The following is a 16,749-nucleotide window of genomic DNA, read 5'->3' on the forward strand; positions in this document are numbered from 1 at the left end:
TCATTATCATTAATCGCAAGATGTCACATCTTCGGGGAAGACAGAAACAGGAACAGGTCATCACGAAAAGTGAAGTTTGAGATGAGAGGTCAATGCAGGTATAAGAGGATAATGAGTGCTACGGAATCGGAGAACTCTCTGGTAAATACAAACTGTATCATCATCCTACTAATTGTGAATCCAAGCAGACATACTGCAGCAGCTTTCTAACCCTCTGACTAGCGCTTAGCAAAGCAACAAGTCTGTTGATGTGCAACGGAATTAAGTAAACGAATCGACCGACCGTGAAGAACAGTCCATCGCTTCAGGCTAAGGCCGTAAAGCAAGCGCTAATTTATTCTGATTAGAAATGCGCGTGCGCCTCAGGCGATGGCTCCCAGTCGTGCGTCGTTAACGCGCATCTTGCGGCCAAGAGAAACGCCGCTACTTCGTCATATATTTGTAATGATGTGCGGGGGCCTGCGTCAAGTTTCAGAATTGACCGCAGGTTCCTAATTTCACAATGCGATGAAAAAGTTAGTGCTGTGGATATCTTGCGAGTGATATTTGCGGGTCTCTAAGTAATTGCTTCAGCATATAAGAAAACCTGAAGTCGGAAAGAACCCTTCTGCATCCAGTGGCAAACAAAAATGTTTTTGGATCAGATTCAGCGAATTTCATTACTCTGCAGGAAACTTTAGCTACATCAAGATTGCTGCGTTCTAGATCAGCGACAGAGGGTACATGGCCTTTTATGCTGCTGCTGGGTTGCAGCGGTGGGTAAGTACTTGCATAACTTGCTGCAGTTATGACCTCTCAGTAGAATGAAATGCTCAGGTGAGTTGTACTGGCAACACTAGCGAATCTGAAAGCAGCACCTGCTTTTCACAGCAGCTGTAATAGACTCAATGTTATTATGCACGCTAGGCTAACATACAGAAAGAAAACTAAAAAAAAGTATCTTATTTTTCGTGATAGGCGAATGCAAGTAATTTATGTTGAGCATAGTGAACTGCGATCGCAAGAACCTCGAAACTAATGCTGAATTGAAAACACAGAGACTCATGCTTAGAAAACGCAGATATATCATGGGCTGCAAGTTGTTGCGATCGCATGACAGGGCAACGACCCATGTTCATTTGGTGTTTCTTTAGTGTTTGTTTTATGACGCTGCCGTCATATTTTTCCATTTACGTTCAAAAAAGCCAATACTTGCTGCGCGGTCACGTCATTTTGAACTGAAAGCCAAAATTATTTCAACGTTAGCGCCCGTCTGGGAAAACAGCCTAGAGGAGGTGTATATAAAATATTTACTGTGCATAATCCGCTTCTAGAATTCAATCAGTCCCACTCACGCCTTTCGTTTCTGTTTTTGCGTCGGGGCAGGGAAGAAGCTATATATTTTTTAGTTTTTGACACTTTTCTGTTGGTACAGTGCGCATTATATGAAAGAATAACTGTCCATCCCTTAGTGCTGAATAAACCGCGACAGCCACAACAGAAAATATCAGTGAAATAAACACCCCCTAATGGCAGATATGTTGCAGCTTGGTCGCAGAACTTCTTCCTTTATATATTTTCTCTCGATGTTGAAAACACTGCGCAGCGAGAGAGGAGGGGAGAGGGTAGAGCAAAGCAAACGTCCGCGTGCTATCCCCCCCCCCCCCCCCCCCCGGCCTCTTCCAAGTTTTCTAAACAGAGAACCTGCACGCAAAGCCTGCTAAGCGTCCGCCCTGCCCAGACGGGCAGACTTCGGGAGGGAAGGAGGGAGGGGGGTGTAAGGGGGAGAACGGCTGAGCAAATATTTTAACGCTAAACAAGAGCGTTAATTTGCGGCCGCCGTAGAGCGAGCCCACGCCTGTTGACAGACAAGCCGGGTAGACGCAGGAATTCCAACCTGCCCAGGAGGCGCCTCCTGCTGCCTCAAAGAGACGCATTCGGTTTGAACGGCGTCCCGCGAGGCACGCTCACGCCCCAAGCATCTTCATCCCCGTGCAAGCCCTGTCTTGCATCAAGGGCAAAATAGTGTGTGAGGCAGTCTCCGCGGACGCAGTGATTGCCTCGGCAGGCATTCTGCGCACCCACTCTACGCGGACAGCGTTGCCAAACGAAACACTGCTAAGCCTCTTCTTTTCCTGTCTCCTGTATGCTCCTGCTTTTTTTTTTTTTGTGGTGCGTGGGACGTTATGGCCTGTGCGGATTTCGATTGAAGCCAGTGGAGCCCGTTAGCCGCGCCGGAGAATTTGCATAATAATCACGTCTCCGGCATTCTGCTCTTGAACCCTTCAGCTGCACGTGCACGCAGAGGCGGGGGTTTCTGCGGCGGGCGGGAGGGGGAGGGGGGGCAGGGTGTAGTAGGAAAGCATTTCTAGTTTAAGGGAAACCACTCTTTTTTGGGTACTTTCTTGCGAATAGGAGGCAGAGATGGTGCCTGAGGTTTCGGGAGTGGTTCTATATCTATTTGCCTTATATGCAATCGAAGGGAAATAGTTATTTTTGATTTAGAATTGCGGGCCTACTGCTAGGGGTCGAACTAAGCCAATCTCGTAGGGACGATGGGGTTGTTGTTTGGAGCAGATTTGGACAAATGATCTTCAAGTCACAGCGACTGTTGAACAGCGGTGCCAGCATACATTAAATGCGCAATAAAATCCTGCAGTGGAGGTGGAAGCACTAATCATTTTTGCTGATTTGTAATTTAGTTTTATTTCTACGTAGTGCCATTTTAGTCAAGGATCATGACAGCAAGAGAGCAAAGATGTAGAAATAGCCATTTATTGATTGTGGGATAATAATAAAAGAAATATGTAGTTCACACATAGTCGATTGCCTGAAAAGGCGAAATTAATTCAATATGTTTAGTTTACGAAGCTTGTTTAGAAGCAGAAAACTAAGAATTACAGATGGCTATTGCCGTAACGGCAAGAACTAAGCCAGGAGCGAGCATGTGCGAGCTAGCTACAAAGGAAATGGGAAAAGTTGCCTGAGAAGGGGGTGAAAAAAAGAAAAAGTGCTACTAACTAACCACACAACTCTTTAGTTTGTAAAAAACGTTACCAAGCAAAAAGTTCCAACAAGACACGTGACATTCTTGTTTCGCTTGTTTCTAACGAAAGAAGCGTCGGTGCAGAAACTTTACTTGGTAAGTGAGGGTAAGTGATTCGTTCTCTATCGCCTTGCATGACCCAAATTCTCGGACAAAAATTTTGAATAGTGAAAAATTGTAAGGCACAGTTAAGAAAGTATTAAAGGCAATGGTCTATTCTTCCGATTTGTCGCAAAATCTTTGTTTTCAAGTTTTTCTATCGCTCGCATCGAGCGGTTAAGAGTTCCATAAAAGAGCAATGAGGCACGCTTTTTAAAATAGCAAAATCGTTGATATAAAAAAATCAAGCCTGTCGAAGGGAGATCTGCGGGATATTGATTGTTGTAGTGAAATCTTACAATATATAAAAGAAAATTGCGTACATAAACACTTTCCATTACAAAAATGCTTTTATCGAAAATTGTTGGGTGTGTCTCAGAGTTGGTCATGCCCCCTGTAAAGTAAATACATATATGTTGCTAATTCAACGCAACTCAGCTTAAATTCACTGATAAATGACAGGGCCCGAGCGAATGAGCAAACCACTCGAGACCCCTGCCTCTACAAATTCACCGCAAACAACCAGCTAGCTTTTCTGAACCGTTTTGCTACAGAAAAGACTCACTAAAGATGGAAGAAAAAAATTAGCTGTAGTTCAACCCGGCTGAACCTAGTAAGACGATCGAAAGCTCTGTTAAGCATGGTTATCCAATCTGACGTGTTTCCATATCGTGAAGATCATCAGATTCCGCTTGACGGCGACGATACGTTGTGGAAGCACTATTTCCGACACGCTGCTCATCAATGACTTCATGTGAAGGTAAGAACACGTCACAAGCTTTTTTTTAGCGAAGGGCGCGTCACGCGATTTCCGGTAGTTGCGACAGTGCCGTCGGCTCGGCATTCGCATCTGCGGCGAGGCGCAGCGAATCACCTGATTCGATAGTTGCGAGGCGAGCGACTGCCGTCTGCTCAACGCGCGCGCAGCTGTGGCGAGGCGTGGCGAGGCACGTGGCATGACGTCACAGCCAAGCCTCCGCTCCTCATGGTTTGAAGGTCAAATTTCATAGCCACATGACCTTGGGTTTTGCAGGGAGGAGCCGAGCTCTCGCTCTAAAGAAATGCAGCTGTTCCAGCAGTATGCAGCAGTTATTGACGTCTACAGGAAATGAGCGGTTAGCGGTTTGTGTAGTTTTCTGCACATCGAACATGGAGATAGTGAATGCAGCGGAACAGTCGAAGCGTAAACTCTCACAACAATAGACAAACTTAAAAGAAGCAAAATAGACACGTTTACTTATGGGAAAATGGAACTCGGGGAACAAAAAACTTGCCTCGCGTGCGGCAAACATAAGCAAGATATCTCCTTTCGCATCTGCGCGTTCAGAGTTTACGATGGAAAACGCTACGCCACGCTTCCTGCTTCGGGTCGAATCGGAGGGTCGCCTGTGCTGATCCACCCAAGCGTACATCTTGCCTACACAGAAGAGCACATTCAGAGGTAACTGCGCGTGTCTCCAAAGCGCCTTTCAGTCGTCGACGTGTCAAGCGGCGATGATTTTTTTTTATTATTTATTCTAAGAAGTTTCTCTCGAGCCGTGGACGTTTCTTCGGAATCTTCTTTACTCGCATCCAAAAAAGTGGACGGCTACACACTCAGCTGTTTTGTTGATGGTACTCTATCTTGCCCCTTTTGGTGGGCACGAATAAAGCACGTTTTTTCGAGCTAAAAAACGGCACCTAACCTCATGCCAATGTCGCTTCTTCAAAATAAAAACAGGGGCCTATTTTTGCTCTTATAAGTCATCTGTATCCAACTTTCTATAGCAAAGCGCGATTTTCATATAGCGCTACGCGTGAGTTGAAACAGTGAGCCCTTCTGGGCTTGGAAACCGAAGCCAATAGAGCGTAAACGTCTTTATGTGCTCTTCAGGCCCCCTCCCTCCCTCTCTCCCTCCCCCTCCTAGTAAAACAAAAATTGGCTGTGGTTAACCTCTGCTGAACCCTAGTTGAATTGCGAAAGCTTCGTTTCCTCGGCACGTCGTCTACGCAGCGTTCATTCCGACGCTCTCGAGAACTCAAACCGGTCTCTTCCGCAGTTGAAGAGTCACTCCGGGACGTGGCACGACTTCTTCTAGCCGCATCTTCGTTACGACGCTTCTCGAGTCGTGCGGCGCGTTCTTTTGGCGTCTCTTGAAAATGTTGTATCTTCCTCGCTTCGTTCTGTCGTTGTTGCGTCTCTTTCGCGCTCTCCATAACGACTACAATACACTGAGGCGAATCGAAAATTAATTATAAAGCAGCAGGAAAAGCAGCAGGTTGTTTTTTGTGCTGCTTTATAATTAATTTCTTTAAGCGATAGATTAATCGAAGCATTATTATCCCACTGATTAGCACTACATATAAAAAAATTAAAATACATTCCCCTATGCACCTTGGTTTCGGTGACTGTTGGCTCCCTTCATAAGTTTATCAAAACGAGCCCCTCATTTCCTTAACTTTGCCTGCTATTAGCTTTACGAGGGTCTCGGTTCTGGCAGTCTTGATGCCATAGGTAGCATAAGAGGACTCTCGCACAGTTTCCGCCCTCGCCGTTAGATGACGTTCCACGTCACACTCGCGATAATACAGGACGTGCTACGTCCGCCGCTATGGACGAGGGTGGCGCTGGTGAACACTCTCAAGGTTCGCTTACACCCATTAAACATAAATACCCACGAGAGCAGCAGATTGGACGCCGGCGCCGTAGCTCAGTTGGTAGAGCACCGGACGCGATATTCGGAGGTCGTGGGTTCGGATCCCACCGGCGGCATGGTTGTTTTTGTTGTTGCTTTCTAATTAATTTTCTTTCAGCGATAGATTATTCGAAATATTATTATTCCACTGATTAGCACTACACATCAAAAAATAAAATACATTCCCCTATGCACCTTGGTTTCGGTGACTGTTGGCTCCCTTCATAAGTTTATCAAAACGAGCCCCTCATTTCCTTAACTGTCTGCTACACACACACACACACACACACACACACACACACACACACACACACACACACACACACACACACACACACACGCACACACACACACACACACACACACACACACACACATATATATATATATATATATATATATATATATATATATATATATATATATATATATATATATATATATATATATATATGTATATGTGTGTGTGTGTGTACCCCGCGAGGCGACACCTCCTCTTCCTCTACCCCAGCGGAGCACATTTGGTGGAGCGAGTGGCGTCGACGGCGGCGCCATCTGTTGGAGCGCGGCAGCGGCGGTGCCTAGCAACGCCGCAGCCGGCATACGACATACGGCATACGACATAAGGCGCGACGAGCCGAAATGGCTCGCTGGCTGGCGTAGTAAAGCTTTCGCTTTGAAAAGAAAGAAAAATGAAAGTAACAGTAACGGGAGAAAATGAAGTGTTACGCAATATTCGAGCCGACTTTTCAGCTACGAGGTATTGAAGGAATGAAGACTTTCTTTGTATATGCGTTGCTTTTTTAGGGTAAAGTTGCTGAGAAAATACACTGTGACTTCTTTGCGAAAACGAATATACGCAGTGATGGGGAAACCGAACATTACAGTGCCTGTATATGAAAGAAAATAGCGTTTTTATATTAGCTCCTAATAATAATAATAATAATAATAATAATAATAATAATAATAATAATAATAATAATAATAATAATAATAATAATAATAATAATTAGTTTTTGGGGAAAGGAAATGGCGCAGTATCTGTCTCATATATCGTTGGACACCTGAACCGCGCCGTAAGGGAAGGGATAAAGGAGGAAGTGAAAGAAGAAAGGAAGAAAGGGGTGTCGTAGTGGAGGGCTCCGGAATAATTTCGACCACCTGGGGATCTTTAACGTGCCCTGACATCGCACAGCACACGGGCGCCTTAGCGTTTTTCCTCCATAAAAACGCAGCCGCCGCGGTCGGGTTCGAACCCGGGAACTTCCTTATAATTGCCGCATTTGTTTCATGTACTGCGTAGAGCTCACTGTTCTTACTATTTTCCTGTAATTTCATGTCACCTGCGCCGATGGCGCAATACAATAGTTGGTTGGATTTTGGTATCAGAGGAAATCTTGGGTACAAGGGGAGATGATAGTGCTTGCTGGAGGGCATAAAATTCTTACCTTAAAAAGGGTTGCCGTCCAGACGGGGATTATGAGTCCGCGTTTAAGTGTACGCCGAGTGTATTTAGATTTTTTTTATTCCAGTCAGCGTGTTGCGATGGCCAGAAAAATTTGCATCATCTTATGTCACATCAACCTCTTTCCCCTCGGCTGCACACTGCACAACGAAGTGGATACATATGTCCGTGCGAGTAAGTCTACTGCAGAGTAACACGGCGGAAAAATGCTACCACTGAGCGTTCATAAGCGTCTCATTCATAAGCGTTCATAAGCGTCACTGAGCGTCTCATTTGAAAACCGTGCGGCGCAATCAACTGTACGCTACAGAACGCTTCGTAACCTGATAATTAAGGAGTGAGACCGAAAAGAATCACTGCGCTCTACTGGAGCACTTCATAAGCAATAATTACGTGCTGCATAAAAGCAGTTTGCGCAACGAGTGCTTAAAAGAAGAGAAAGCTTACAGTTGTAACAATCTGTACAACCTGCGCGCGCCTCGAAGGGCAGCTATCGGTAGGCGGGAATGTTATCGACTTGAAAGCCATATCCATGCCTGGGGCGAAATAACTTCAGAAAGTTCAGTTTGCCTCGGTACTTCACGCGTTAGAGGGCAATTTGCTACGTGGCTCAAAGCAATGCTGCAGCGTATATCGGCACAAAGCTTAACGCAGAGGTAGGCTGCGAAATTATGCCTTAATGACGCTATCGCGAACTCAAGGGTAATCGTGTTGCATAACGTTTCGCATAAAGTATATATTGAGTTGTTTTGATGCAACCTCTGTTATAAAAAGCATAGAAGGAAGGAAACAGAAGGCAGGGAATTCTTACTAAAGGCTAAATAACAAGCAGTCTCGGTTCTGGAAGTAGGAGAGGCTCTTTGAATCTGATAACGGTAAAGTGTGCCGACATAAGAGGTTGCGCCGAAATTTCGAAGAACGGGAATCCGTACCGCAAATTGCATGCAGCCTTAAGGCACTTCAGTCGGCTGACGGCTTAGGGGTTTAAGTCCACAGTAAAAAAGCACCTGTTGAGAGTATGAGTTTAACCTTACTTTTTATCATCTATTGGCATGACGATTTTTTTGAGCGATGAACGGAAATAAGAGATGCTTTTGAGTATGTTGGTCATGATCGCTACTCAAAATATTAAGCTCTTTTCGGTTCTGTATTAACTGCCGCCTGCAAACTTCGTAGTTTTGAGGCAGCTGGTTGAAACTGCCGTATTCAAAACGGCGGTCGTCAATTCCACATCCACAAAAAAAAAAAAAGAACGCAGAGCCCGTAGAAACCGCACGCATAAACCAAGGCAAAATATCATGAATAATGCGTTCAGAAAACCCGCTCTCAGTGATGAGGCTTCATAGGGCTAAGTATCCGGATATGACATTAATGTGATATGAAATGAAAAAAAAAAGCTCGAAAAGATCCGACCAGCCTGCTTTTTTTTAGCGCATTTTTATGCGCAATCCTCTCCCATTTCCTCTTCAACACTATTTAGCCTCGCCTAAATCTGAGCTTCACTCGCCTGCACAGGCGACTGGCGTCTTTCTCTTGTTCCTTCTATACCGGACTAATTCACTTTGAGTTTTGCAAACATGGGTCTGTTTTATCTCACGAAATTCTGAATGCCACTCGTTCGAAACTGTCCATTCTCCATTCCGCGTTTCTACCTTTTAGAGTGGATATTCCGCTAAATGTTGTTAGAAAGGCGGTCGAGAGCTAGTCAAGCTGCTCTCATGTAGGTTTTTTGCTCGGCCTTCTCCATATAAGTATATGGAAATGAGCAGTTGAATTGAATTGGGGTTTACCTGCATTTAGTTAGCATGAAATCGCTGGTCGTTTGCAGCCTAAAACGTACCGTTCATAGTTGATGCTAGATACGGAGGACCTGCTTTGCCAAGACCATTGTGTTAACTTTCAGCCAAAGAGCCAAGTGGATAAAGTTTCTCATAGAGGAAAATGGTGCTTGTAGAGGCTGATTGCTGCTTCGGCTGTTGCTATTTTCTCAGGACTTTGCATTAGCCATTTTTCTGTGCTGTGTTTTGTGTATACAGTCGTACCTCTTTAACATGGACACTTTGGTGCCGGAGCAAAAGTGTCCATAAGGCGAGTCGTCCGTGATAACAAATCATGAAGAAGACAAAAAGAAATATTTTGAAAAAGTATACGCTTTATGACTAAAGACTGCTTTTGTGCAATATGGCGGGAAGTGAAGTGGAAATAGGCTAACCTTTTCAGCTCAGGGTGCATTATTCTGGTTGCCAGTATCTTGAAAGTCATGTGGTGTAGGTTAAAGCATGTTTAAAGTGCCCAGTGGCTCATGAAACGCATGATGGCGCCTCGTGGAGTGCTAGAGTATCTCCTACTACGACGGTTCATATCCCAAGAATTGTGTACCACATCGGCTGGCAGCTGCTGAATGTGCTTTCCAACGTAGCGCAGAGAGAAAATTTTTCTTCACAGCCACTCATTCAATGCACTCATGAAATTGGATAGTATAATTCATGAAACCACGCACACACAGAAAACCCATTACTACGGCGCTAGCACAATAGCACTGCTAGGCGAAAAACCAGTCAAAAAGACGAGGTAGAAGAAAGAGGAATGCACACAACGACGACTGGACTAGCCTAACTATGTAGCAACTAGCCCAAATCTCAACTCTTCTACAATAGCACTGCCGTTCGCTGGTGTCCTGCACTCAAAACATAAACGACAGAACATCTGGTAGAGGCAGTCGTGATTTTGTCGTCATCACTATCAATATGAACGGGAGAAATATGCACGAGCCTCCATGGGCTCCATGCAGTTTCCCCCTGTTCACTGTCCGGACAGTGGGTTTCCATATTAACGAGGCGAAAATACATTGAAGAAAATTTGTCCCAAGAAAAACTGTCCATAATTCTAGTCGTTCATTTTAACGGGGATCGCAGCGCCGGGACATAAATTTAGATTTCACATATCACAATGAAAAACTCCTCTTTGCACACTTGCACCTCACATGGCTTAGCTGCTTTCATTGGTCTTGCCAAAAATCTTTCTCGTTTCAATCATTCCATCTGTATTTTCAAACTGAGGGTCGCACGTCTTTGTTGGGGTATCAGGCTGTTTTTAAACGTGAAGACTTTTACAAAATTATTAAGCCGCAGTCATTGGCAAACAACATTAGTTAACAAAAGAAAGCAAAAACTAGAGTCGCCGTCGTCTAGAAGTATTTGCCTGTTATTAAACGTGAAGACTAACAAAATGTCTAAGCCGCAGTCAGTGGCAAACAACATTAGTTAAACAAGGCACGACGGAATGGTTACGAATGAAACGAGGCCTTTTTAAAGGCGCTTTCGTGTTTATACTTCTTGCGAGAAAAAAAGCAGAGAAGTCTAAACGGCGAAATCTATGAGCACACAAAGCGATTCGAGCGTAAAACCCCTATTAAGTCACACGCCTTATCGTCCGCATCGGTGTCTTCGCTCGGCAAGAATCGCAGATGCTCGTTTTTCGCTGAAATGTTGCATACCTTTCCCAAGTGTCCAATTTCTCTCGATTGAAACTTTCCATGGCAGAGATTATCTTTCTGTGCATTCCGGTCATTCCCCGCATTTTCAAAGATTTAAAGGTTTTTCTGGTTGGTATTTTTTAATTTGTTCGCGGGATGACTGACACGCCTGGTGCTTTTAGGAGTGCTTGTAATATTTTCTTGTTAATAATTAGATACAACTTTTATCACTCAATGTCATATTAGCAAATTTCTTAACGTGAGCTCCAGTCACCTGTGCAGGTGTGTCGTGTTTCCTCTGACTGCCCATTATAATTTTTTTTGCGCAACCAGACGAAAGCAATTCGCTCAAAAAACATTCGTCAGCCATCGCTTGCAGTAAAGAAAGAGTTTTAACGGCAAAGAGAGCACAATTATTAAAGAAGACCACAAAAACAAATAAAAAGAAGTGACCAAATTCACCTTGCGCGTTCGAAGAGCTTCCCTCGTGGAAGCCTTCACGGTCGATGAACTCGAAGCGACGCGTTCGCCTCGAGACTCGGTGGAACAAGCAGTGCGTCGATACTGACGAGTCTTTCTCGATCCGAATCCGGGCCACAAATCAGCACACCATTGAAGACGGCGATAGGAAACACTGAGGAGCTCAAAGGAAGGCGGTATCGACGAGCGCGTCGGTGCTGCAGACACGGTGACGAATGCGAAGGGCGAAATCAGGTGACTTTTCTTCTAGGGGCAGAATACGTGCGCGTTAACCCACGGTAAGCACGAAGCTACTGGTGCTGCAGTTGTGACTTTTTACGGAGCTTCTTTACATCGTGGGTCAGGCTTGCTGCAAAAAAAAAAAAAAACACTCGGTGCAGTTCTATTGAAAGAACGATTAACCTATAGTCCTGGCTCGGAATGTGAGAACGCCTAAAGTTACGGAAAAACGAGAGAAAAAGGAAAAAAAAAAAGCGGCGATTCGGTGACAATTCTCAAACTTCACACGCCCAGTTTAAACAGCGGGATGGTTGTACTTTAACTGACACTCGCTTTCAATGCTTGTGGCCGCATAAAAGTTGTCGTTACTTGCGAAGAGGCGCGCATGTCGAGTGCGCAAAACTTGGAGGGCGAACTTTCACTCGCGAGAGCGGCCCCATACTCAAGACATCGTCCTTCTTCGAGGCAGTCTTGGAAAGGATCGGCGCAAGTAAGCACAATTGGACGATGGATGCGATGACACACAAGTGTACTTTTCGTCGTTTCTCACAGAAATCGCATCTGGTTAGCAGTGCGGTCACCGGGCAGCACGACACCTTAGAGTAGTCGGAGGTATCTAAGAGGCTGATGTTGAGGACACAAGAGCGCTGCGGTATCAGACGCGTCTCTTGCGAACACTTGCGAAGACCAGTGCGAGAGTGCAGCCACGCGCGATGCGGCGTCACGCCAGCGGGAGGCCCGGGAGCAGCGTCCGGAGGCTGGAGCGGCCGGGGCCGGAAAAGCGCCGGGGGACGCGCGGAGTCGGATGCTGATCCCTCTCCCACCTCGGACGAGGGAGCGCGGCTGCGGCTCCGGAAAGAGGAGAGGCCCGGGCATGCGCCATGCAGCGCATGGCGCAGCCGAGACGGCACAGAGAGATCGACGTCCCGGGGAGCGCTCGCGCGCCGTCTTCTCGCAGGCTCGAAAAAATGCCACGAAGTACTCGAGCTATTGCACAGAGAGTTTTAGTGAAGCGTACAATAATGTCGTTTATGTACAGCGCTGTTATAACACAAAGGGAGACAGGAGCACGATATCGTGTCGCTTGCTGATGTACAGGGCCCTACACACCGGTATCTCGAAGGCTCGGAGAGATGCGGCGAGGTACTCGAACTAATGTCTTGAGAGTTTTTGTGCAGCGCACAATAACTTTGTTTATGCACGCCACTGTTCTGACTCTAGGGAGACAGGAGCGCGATATCATGTCGCTAGCCGATGTACAGGGCCCAATACACCGGTACAAACTTTTAGGCCCCGTGTGCAGCAGTGCATCTGCTGCGCGTGCGGTTATTACATGTGCCTGGTGTCGAATGGGCCTGCTGAACTGCGCATTTCGAACACGGTGTAACTTTCACGCTATCGTAAAGGGTACAATAGAGTTATGTGCTCGTACTGGTACATACGTAAGAATACTTCTATGGCTAAAATGACATGCTCTGCGATGTAGATAAGCCAAATGGGATTGGCACAAGCTGTTGAATAAGTTCCGGTTGTGAAATTGATATTATTGCTCGAAGTTTAGAATGCACTTTTGATGAGATTTTATACATATCTTTGCAAATGCTGTATGCAAGAGTACTGCCCTGGCAGGAGAGATTCACAAAAGGTAAGGCAGAAAACAATGCTCGAAAATATTAATCTGATTACACTCAGAAATCAAAGCAAGTAGGCGGTTCAGTTATTCGATTGTGTAAGAAAAAAGAAAGAGCGGAAGTTTTTTATTCCTGACATAATATTGCTGTATTACTTTTGTATGATTCAGTCTTGGTGAGCAGTGCGGTGCTGAAGATAAGCATGATTCACGTGTCAAGCCTGTTTTATGATATAAGATGTATAAGAACTTGAATTAGGAGATCTGCCGACGCAGTTGCAGCGGCTCCAATTTATACTGCCTTACCAAATCAGTCACTGAGAAACACTTGCGATAATCAGATGAAATCAACTTAGCAGCAAGCCGTTGGATGTGCTCCATTTGCTCGATGTTTTTAGTACAACACGGATTCCACACTACAGAGACGAGCCCTGTAGGACCGCTCAAACCATAGAGCTACAAGTTGTATATGCTTCAAATTGTGCGCTTTACAAATACCTTATTAATTTATTATGCAAGTGATATAACTTCCTGAATTATTTCGTGCACAGATTACGATGTGCTTACCAGTTAAAATTACGAGTAATCATTAAACCTATGAATTTATTGGACATAACTGAGTTTTGCACTAATCTTCACTCTCGTAAGCATGATGTAAAGGATGTTCCTTCATTGCAATTATCAATAAAGCTGTCTTTATAAAGTTAATTTTTATCGCTCTTAGTTCGGACCAATTCGTGAGTTCAGAAAAGTTGGCATTGAGCAATCGGTGGCTTGAAGCATTCTTCATGATGAAGTAAAGTGCACCACCTTCAGGGAACAGATTCATGGTAAGCTCTTTAATCCACATGTTAAGAATTATCACTCACTCATATCAGAAAGAGTAGCGGGGTCCCAACGTTAATGTCTGTGGTACGTCGGAACAAAGCTGCAACTTATTGAACTATTCCCTCCACATTGTACAAACTGCAATGGTATAGTTACGCCTGCAATCAGCGTTAACTGCAAGAGGAATATCATTGTAGGTGTGCTAAAGCCATTCGAATCGAATCTCTCGCGTCAAAGGGCACTCGCGTGTTCAGTGTGCCGTTAGATATGTCCGAGGTGACCTCACCTGATCTGGTGAGCGTGATAGAGAGTATTATTCTGCATTTCTTTTTATTTTTTAGCAATGCGACCCTTCCTCTGGTCCTGTCTGTGTCTAACGAGACGCATCTTTTCTTTGATAGTAATAAATAATTAATTGGTTTTGAGGAAAGGTGCGATAACTATCTTACTCTAGTTGAGGTTAGAGATCGATGGATCGCCTAAGCAGGAACACTGACACACGTGGTTGTTGATCGGAAAACAAAGTTAGCGACACTACTTTCCTGTAGGACACCTGTACGTAAGAAAATGAAAGCATTATTTGTGACGCATATACCTGTTATAAATGTGAAGCATTTCTAGAGGCCAACCCCAGCCTGGATTTCTTGTCCGTGTGTATGCGTGGTACCCGATCGCCTATTAAAGAAGCGGACCGCCTGATGGCTCCAGGGGTACCGTTTGGAAGGGAGCATCATGTTTTATTTTTTTGCGCTGCCGGCGTGCTCCTTAGGTTCTCGCCCAGTTTTTCCCCTCTCTCTTTTGCATCTGTGATTGGCTATGTTCGGGCACTAGAAGCGTCGGTATGGCTAAAGGTAATTTTTTTTACTTCATTCAGAAAAGCGCAAAAACCGGAGCATTCGCAAGGCACAGCTGCCCCAACGTCGTTTGCATGGCTGATTACACGAATGTTTATAAGGGATACGGAAAACACTGGCAATGTTTTGAGTTTTTCTCATGCGTTCACAAGGTTTTATGCCATTCTTTCCGGGGGGGGGGGGGGGGGTGGAGAGGTTATATCTGCAGTAGCATGCTGGGCGAGAAAGTTTAAGGAGAAAGCTAGATGGAATGGGTTAAAGTCGCCACCTTTTTAGCATAGAGAGTCTCATGGACAGAGTTAATTGGAGATACAAGGGAGAGGCCTTTACCTGCAGTGGGTGTAGTCAGGTTGATGATGATGATGATGATGAATCATTGCTGACCGCAGAAGGCAGCCTGGCGACTTAACACTTCACGCCGAGCGGTTTCATGGGCGATTAGTTTGTCTAAAAAAATGCTTACTAGAAAAGTGTTTCTGTAGAGGCATTCGCGCTATGGCAATAGGTAGTTAATCGTAAAAGAGGACATCACTTGGAAAGGAGGACAGCATGCGGGGGAGTGGGGGGGGGGGGGGGGTGTCCTTCTTAGTGCAAGAAACGACTCGCGGTCTATCGTGAGCCCAGATGAGCGCGTCGAAACGGAGCGCCGAAGAGCGCGCCAGCTATGCGGCTTCGCGTACGCAGTCCGGTGCCAACAAGACGGATGAGGGCCATCCCTTAGGCTGCTGCGGCGAAGCGGGCGAGGCAAGCGGCGCCACTGGCATCGGTTAGGCTAGCGGATCTGCACTTCCGGCAGCGATCCACGGTGACCCATTTGGCGCGGTTGTGTGTAATAAGGTTTCGGTCTGACGTTAATGTGGAGACAGCAGAGTCGTTAGCGCCATACTGGAAAAAAATTACTGGCGATAACATAGCTGCGCTTAGTGCGCGTGTTTTGGCCGTGTATGTGCTTGTGCTTTGTGCATGCAAAGGGGTCATAAGTTCCATCTCGACCATGTAAATTATGCACTTTCAATGAAATATACGTAGCACTTTAGACTCAAAAATATTTTTATGCACACGAGAGGTCGTACAGCATTTTAACTTGAACGATTTTACTGAAGATGCTGGCTTTTCTTTTTTAAAGATTCTAATATGGGCTTTGCCGATGGCTATATACTTTGAGAAGACTGCAGGCGGAAAGCGTTTTCGTTGATTTTTTTTTAGGGCAACAATGAAGCGTTGCACTAAAAACATTGGCGTATTCGTATGCATCAGGCAGCGCCTGCTCGCACTGAAGTCCCTTTGTTCCGCTACTAGAACTAACCGCGTTACCGCGACGTGACGGCACGCTAAAGCTTCTTAATGCTTCTCGCATGCTGCGATCTCGCTCATTGACGGCCGAGACCCCTTTGTCACGGCATTGCGCAAGAATTCAGATAACTACGATTCGAACATTAAAGCCGGGGAGAGGAGAAAGGTATACTGCGTCGAAGGTAACACACCGATTTCTACTCCTCGAAATTGCAGGTGAATGCATTGCCCGCCTTTCTCTGTAGCATCATGGTAGATATTGCATTGTGATTCGATGAGATCATGTTCTTGGGCAGCTTGCTAGATCAGTGGACATGGGCCCGCCTTTTCCTTAATAAATGTATTCTTTCATTCATAGATTATGAGATTACTTTCACCCTGTTCATAATGCGGCAACGTAACCATTTTCCCTATCGGTAATTAAGCGTGACACAGCGGTTGTTTACATATTCACGTGTTGAGCTGGGATTGCTTTAGGTCGGCCCGGTATTTAAATATACTAATGAATCTGTCGGACAGGCGGAGTTCCTAATGCTGCAGTCGTATTTCGCAAAGGGATTTAAGAATGACACGTGCAACCGAATTTATAAGTGGTCGAAGCACCATTTGGAAGTGCAAGGATTACCGATATGCGATAGCCGTAATAGCGGTTGCTTTAGAGAACTTTGGAACGGTACTTGAAGAAGTATGACATCACCGCAGCCGT

General features: G+C 45.4%; 1 protein-coding gene across 2 annotated transcripts in view; it reads right to left on the bottom strand.

Annotated features, from left to right (window-relative positions):
• The window catches only part of LOC144128516 (transient receptor potential-gamma protein-like), a 187,271-nt gene extending 175,055 nt beyond the window's left edge, over window positions 1-12,216 (bottom strand). Inside the window, exon 1 of one of the 2 annotated variants that reach the window (XM_077661957.1) lies at window positions 11,202-12,216. The gene's annotated coding sequence lies outside the window, so the exon portion shown is untranslated. The remainder of the gene's footprint in view (window positions 1-11,201) is intronic. The other variant, XM_077661958.1, reaches the window with a different exon arrangement.
• Between the last annotated feature and the right edge of the window lie 4,533 nt (window positions 12,217-16,749).

Source organism: Amblyomma americanum, chromosome 4 (assembly GCF_052857255.1).
Source record: "Amblyomma americanum isolate KBUSLIRL-KWMA chromosome 4, ASM5285725v1, whole genome shotgun sequence".
NCBI lineage: Eukaryota > Metazoa > Arthropoda > Arachnida > Ixodida > Ixodidae > Amblyomma > Amblyomma americanum.